Source organism: Acomys minous (assembly GCF_964271855.1).
Source record: "Acomys minous genome assembly, chromosome: 3".
NCBI lineage: Eukaryota > Metazoa > Chordata > Mammalia > Rodentia > Muridae > Acomys > Acomys minous.
The window spans coordinates 115,121,337-115,128,126 of NC_140485.1; the positions used below are offsets into that span (position 1 = coordinate 115,121,337).

Consider the following 6,790-nt stretch of genomic DNA (forward strand, 5'->3'; position numbering starts at 1 on the left):
GTCTTTTGTCACATTTCCTCTGTGTCTTTGTAAAGAGGGATCCTGGGATTTCTACCCCTAACCCCATTTTAAACATCACAGACATATTAGGCAGCACACGCCTTTAATTACAGCACTCAGGTGGTAGAGGCAGGTGGATTTCCAAGTTAGAGGCCAACCTGGACTAATAATAAGAAAAAAAAATTACATCACAGATCTAACAATGCGGTAGACCACGCCTGTCGTCCCAGAACAAGGGAGGCAGAGACGAGGTGATTGTGAGTTGGAGGATAGCCTGAGCTACATAACTGCAACCCAACTGTTTAAACACAACAATAGCACCAGGTATTGTGGCACACGCCTTTAATCCCAGCACTGGGAAGGCAGAGGCAGGTGGATAACTGTGAGTTTAAGGCCAGCCTGGTCTATAAGAGTGAGTCCAGGACAGCCAAGCCTACACAGAGAAACCCTGTCTCAAAAAACCAATAAATAAATAAATAAATAAATAAATCGGCGACAAAACTCAATTCTGAGGGATACCTTTGGTAAGGGTTGCTTAGTATACCGCGTGCCCATATGACAAATGAGTCTCGTGTAGCACCCATTGCTGAAATAACCTGGTAAAAAGCCATGACAACAGCTGGGAGCAGCTCTGGCCACCGTTTCACTTGGCTGGAGGAGCAAAGATTTGCCGCACAGATTTCTGTCTTGATCTGATTCTCTGCCCAAATTGAGGAGAGCATTCTCATTTCATGTAATTATAGGACTTTATTGCCTTTCATTATAGAAGGCTTTCCTTAAGGAACAGATTTTTATTTTTTTGAGAAAGAGTAATTTTCTAGAGTGATTTTAAAAAAATTGTAGCACCCTATTCTTTGAAAATTGAATTTGAAGAAAACTCCAAGAACAGTTTTATATTCTGCTCGTGCTTTCGGCGGCACCGTTATAAACCTGTGTGCCAGTACCCGCCAAACAGCTGGTAAGAGCTCAGGGTTGTACTCATTGTCTTGTTTTCATCATCTGATCTCAGCAATGGCTTAATTTTTAGATTAAAATTCTGGTTCCCCCAATCCATATTATCTTTATTCCAACCTGGGTGGGCACTCAATACACCTGTTCCCAAGATAGAACAGAACGGCCCACTTAAAGGCCACTGTTCCGACTGCAGCTGAGCCTCCACCAGGCAACAAATGGGAGGCACAGACTCTCTGCACACAACAAACAAATGCCTCTCCCTCTGCATACAGTACAGGCTGCACATCTGGATTAGCACCTCTGCCTGCAGTGCAGTCCGCACATCTGGACCAGTGCCTCCTTACTGTGTTGCTATGAGAAGGCTCATCCCACACTAAGCAAAGATGTTTTCCATGGCCGTCTGTAATTCCACGTCCTTTGCATCTGACATCACCTAGTGCCCCGCAGAGAGCCATGTCCTTTAAGAAGAGAGTTGAGACTTTCTTCCCCTGCCAGCAGAGAGGTTGGGAAGACCCTGCAGGTCAAGGGAGGGTACCCTAGATGCCACAGTTGGGAAAGACTTTGAAAGTTTTGATAACAGGAAATATGAAATGCAAAGGTTTTGGGGATAGAAAAGTGATTTTTCCATGAGGAGAGACTCCCCAACCCAGGTCTTGTCACCTACCATACTGAGCTTGCAGCCCCCGGCGATGACAGCGACACTGACTGGCTACCTACAGGAGGCTCAGCACAGGGCTCATGAGAACTGTACATTTTTCAGAGTTGGGGACTCGAGCTATATCCACACTGTGTGATTCAGCCGTGAGATAGAGCAGAGCCACCCAGATGAGGCAACGATCCATGTGACCTCGGTGTGTAGGATCTAGACTTTGAACACGAAAGAGGAGAATGAGGAGATGACGGTTTCCATGGAGACCAGTCTGGAATAGAAGAGCAGAGTACAAAGCAGGCGCTGGACAAATCAAGAGTAGACCTAGGAAAACAGAGACTCCCTCTAAGCGGATCTGATAGTGAAGTTACCAATTCCCAACACAGAGGCCTTGAATGTTAGTTAATAGGAAAAGAAAATCCACAGGATATAGTTTGTAGTTTCAATACTATGTGTGTGTGTGTGTGTGTGTGTGTGTGTGTGTGTGTGTGTTTAAATTACAATTAAAATGCATTTATGCTTGAATGGCTTGAATTGCCTTATGTAACTCGTGCCCCCCTCCCCCCCCCCTTTTTATACCTTCTTGTCATCCACCTAGAGAATAGATCAAATGGAGACCGGGCTGCAGAGCCCTGTGGGTATTGACCCCACTATAGGGAAATTATTGAGCCCATCCGTCTTGATGTGTCTTTCCAAACCTGGACTCCCAGGTGCTCTCTCTGGAGTGAGGTGCTGTACGGTCCCCTGTTCTAATAGAATGCAGCAAAGTGAAGTGGCTGCTATGCTAGCTCATCCATTACAGAACTAAGTAAAACGTTCAATTTTAAGCGCATTGAGATGATGCATCACAAAGGGACAAGATGCTGCCTACGATCTGGTCAGTCCCCAAAGCTTGCACAGCCCGCGATTCCGTTCACACACCACTCCTGAAATGACAAAATCACAGCCATATGCACTGTGATGTTTGGAGTTTTGAAACGGAGAGAGCTGAAGACAAGGGAGCGTGACTGTGCAAGAGCAGCGGGAAAGCTCTCACTGGACAGACCGGTGCTGTATCTGGCCCGTTGCTGTGAATAGTCAGCTTATGGAATGCGTCTATGAGGTTGCGGGGTGCTATCCGGAGGAGGTGGCTCTGGTTACATGGGCTCTATGATGATTTCAAAAATGTTTTGTTTCAGAAAGATTCACTCATCAAGACAAGGTTTGAAAACTCCTTTTTAAATTATGAATTCCTGTTGGGCTGCTGGTCGGAAGTGGGGCCGAGGAGTCTGCTTTTTGTGTTAGAACCCGGGGGAGCATGGGAGCCGGTGACCCAGTGCTTACACTGGGAGAAATGCTGCTTTAAGGAAAACGTGCTTCCCAAGTCAAGCAGTTGGCTCATCTGCTAGTGAGTAAACAATAGAAATGCTGTGGCGCTATTTCCAGGCGCACAAATATAAATATGCTGAGAAGCAGGCGTTGTGCATAAATGGAGTTTCCGTGGCTGCGGCAGCCTAGCAGCCTTTGGGCTTTGTGACATTTCTATACCACACAGAGGCTTCTTCTTAGGGACGTAGCAAATCAGACCATCTGAGACAGGAATGTTTCTCATGAGGACTGAAAACCGTGTGCAGCATCTCCACCAAGCCATGTAAAACAATAAGAAGAAAAGCTGAAATAGGTAGAAAGGACACTAGTGCGGAGGAACACTCCATCTCAGGAAAGCCCACCACTGCAGGGAGCTGCAGAAATGCAGGAAGCCCACCACTGCAGGGAGGTGCAGAAATGCAGGAAACTCACCACTGCAGGGAGGTGCAGTATTGCAGGAAGCCCACCACTGCAGGGAGGTGCAGTGTTGCAGGAAGCCCACCACTGCAGGGAGGTACACTATTGCAGGAAGCCCACACTGTAGGGAGGTGCAGTATTGCAGGAAGCCCACACTGTAGGGAGGTGCAGGGTTGCAGGAAGCCCACCACTGCAGGGTTGCTTAGGAAAAAGAAGCCGTGGGACTTGTAGAAGAGTCAGCAGAGTGCACTGAAGGAAGAAGGGACAGGCTTTGGGTATAGCAGGAGTCTACAGGCTGTGGGCTTCCTGTCTCTTTATGGGAGGCAGCCTTTGTTAGCCACACAGAGGAACCCAAACAGTATGTTTGTGTCCCACACTAAGTATGTTTACAACAGAAAAAAGGTGGTTTTGAGGACACCATAGAAATAAGAAATTTCAGGGATTTATATATCTGTCCTGATGCTGAGTCTCATGACTGTCTAGAGCTCACTATGTAGCGAGGATTATCTAAAGCTTCACTTCCCAAGGGATGGGGTGACAGGCGTGTGCCACCATACCTGGTTTATGTGACACTGAGAATCAGTCATAAGGCTGTAAGCAAGCTAGGCAAGTGCTCCACTAGCTGACCCACATCCCAGCCCATCCATTTTTTTTGAAGAGATCATAAAAGGATACAAGACAGGGGTCTTTTTAAAGTCAGCTGGGGTTTTCCCCCCATAAGAACACCGGTCTATATCCAACTCTCTATCTGGGGCTGATTTTATGCTGATTTGTCCCTTGGAGAGGTAATTCAAAGTCAGTTCTGGAGTTCTCCTAACTTGTTCATTGTATCATTGTGGGGAAAGTGATGTTTTGATGGTTATTATTACTGGCCTGGGTTAGTGAATTCTCACAGACTATCTTGGCCTCTAGTGATTTGTTAGCAGGCAAAGATTAGACTAAGTGCTATCTCCTCTTTTCTTGTTGATGAACATGCTAAGAAGCTTTGAGGAACAAGAGAACTAAAATATATAGGAGGGGTCTGGGGATGGGGGGGAGAGATAGTTGCCGTATAGGAAACAAAAGAGTGATGGGCTCTGCACCAGGATGGCAGAGGACAAGGACCAGGAAGGTGCAGAGACAATAGTGGCAGAATTTCATAAGAAGATCAAAGTCCCATTTGAAGTGTTTGACCATGAAACATATGATACAGTAGAAGTGAGAGAGATTGGGACAATGATCAGGCCATCAAGACGCTGCCCTCCTGAAGGAGAGATGTCATTGCAGAGGTGGAGGATGGTGTCATTGCAGAGGTGGAGGACACTGTCCCACTGAGGGAGAGCTGCATGGTGACACTACAGCAATGGAGGAAGAAGAATCCATTGGGCCATTCTATCTGAAAAGTTTCCTCCAGTGATGACCAGAGCACTTCCAGAAAGAAACTACAGACCAATTGCTGAAGACGTCCTTATACAAGCTCTTGAGGTTTCAGATGGAGCTGAACGTGAGAGTCTGGCTAAGGAGAAGTAGTCAAGTGCATGACTGAAGAAGGTGAGCCTTTTCCTCAAGAGGAAATGGAAGAAATGTTGTCTGCTGCAACTGACCCCGAATCGAATGCTATAAATTACAGGGACTACATAACAAGGATGTGATGGATGAAACTTAAGTGCTCCAAAGACTTAATTTCTCTTTTCTTCATTTGAGGCACCTTTAAAGGCTCAATTTCTAATTGGGAAGATACTTTGAAAAATTGCTTGTCCTAATTAACTTCACATTATATCTTATAATTTCTATATTTAGTGCTTCGTGACACAATTGTTTCAAGATATTTTGTTTTCTAGGGATGATCAATTTAAAACATAAATTTAGGCACAGCACCCAGGCGACCAGAAGAGAGATACCCAGGTGCCTGCCCTGACACTGCAGCAGGTAGCACTGTTTGATGGAAAAGTAAGAGACAAGGCGAAGTATAGTGGTTGTGCACTATGAAGAGGATGGAACTGGAGATGCCATTGTGCTGAGAATCAGGATATGAGGGGTAGGAACCCGTGAAACCACCTGAAGCCATGGTGATGTCCAGGCCCCAGGCTGCCACCAACGGCCATGTCTGGGTCCATGGGCCAGGGTATATACTAATATCTGTGGCCCATGTTGCCACAAAAGGCCATGTGGATGTCAGTGGTCTGGGCTGCTGCCTGAGACCGTACTGATGGCCAGAGACTATACTGATGCCATGAGGCCAAATTGATCTGAGTGGCCTGTGTTGCCACCGGAGGCCATGGTGACATCTGGGCCTGGACTGCCACTGAGAGCAATGTCTGCGTCTCTGGTCCTATAGCAACCAAGGACTGTGTTGATGCCAGAGGCTATATGGATGTTCCTGGTCTGGGCTGCCCATCTGAAGCCATGTTGATATCTGAGCACTGTGCAGGCCTGGCCTCATTCCTTGTAGGCCACCACACTCAGGAGAGCTATCCCTGTCCCTTGCTGGCTGCAGCAGTTGGGAGAGTGAGCCTTGCACTATGCCTGAGCAGCACAGTGGGGCTGGCTCTGGTGGCAAAGTGGCAGAAGAACTGGCCCTGAGGATTGAGAGCCCACTCACTTAGGCAAAGTGGGAGAGCTGGCCCTGATGACGCAGGTGCTGGAGAGCTAGTGGGCTGACCAACTCAGGCTCCACCCAGGCCCAGATCCAGGGCCCTGAGTTGGCCTATCCCAACATCTACCCCAGCTACAAACTGTTGGAGCACCTGGAGGGCCTGACCCTGCAGAACCAAAGCTGCAGGATTGCCATGACACAAGGCAACACCAGGATATCTGAGGGGAATCCTGGTGAGGATCTAGTATTGATGGTGTAGGAGAAGCGAGAGGTCTTGAACCAGGCCAATTACTCATTGCAAGTAAAGCTGTTTGGGCAAAAAAGTATACTGTGTGATACAATACAGCTTTTACAGCAAGAAGTTTTTTAATTAATTTATTTATTTCTGAAGGGGGCACATTGCAAGGGCGGAGGGTGGATATGAAGGGATGGGGAGATGAGTGGTATTTGGGGTGTATGATGTGAAATTCACACACACACACACACACACACACACACACACACATACACACACATACACACACACACATACATACATACACACACACATACATACACACACATACACACACACACATACATACACACACACACACACACATACATACATATACACACACATACATACACACACATACATACACACACACATACACACACACACATACACACACATACATACACACACACACACACACACACACACACACACACACACCCCAAAACCAAAAAATTTTAAAAAAGAAAACAAGAGAATGTTCTGGTCTCTTACTTTGACAGTCTAAGTGTTCTATATAAAGTCCAGCTTACCCTCCTACTTCATATCCATAGGAGGCAAGCTCCATAAA

General features: G+C 46.7%; 1 pseudogene across 1 annotated transcript; it reads left to right on the plus strand.

Annotated features, from left to right (window-relative positions):
- Nucleotides 1-4,453: 4,453 nt before the first annotated feature.
- Nucleotides 4,454-5,044, plus strand: LOC311593761 (dynein regulatory complex protein 8-like; annotated as a pseudogene). The gene is made up of 2 exons: nt 4,454-4,590; nt 4,658-5,044. The product of its transcript is annotated as a dynein regulatory complex protein 8-like (transcript).
- Nucleotides 5,045-6,790: the final 1,746 nt, after the last annotated feature.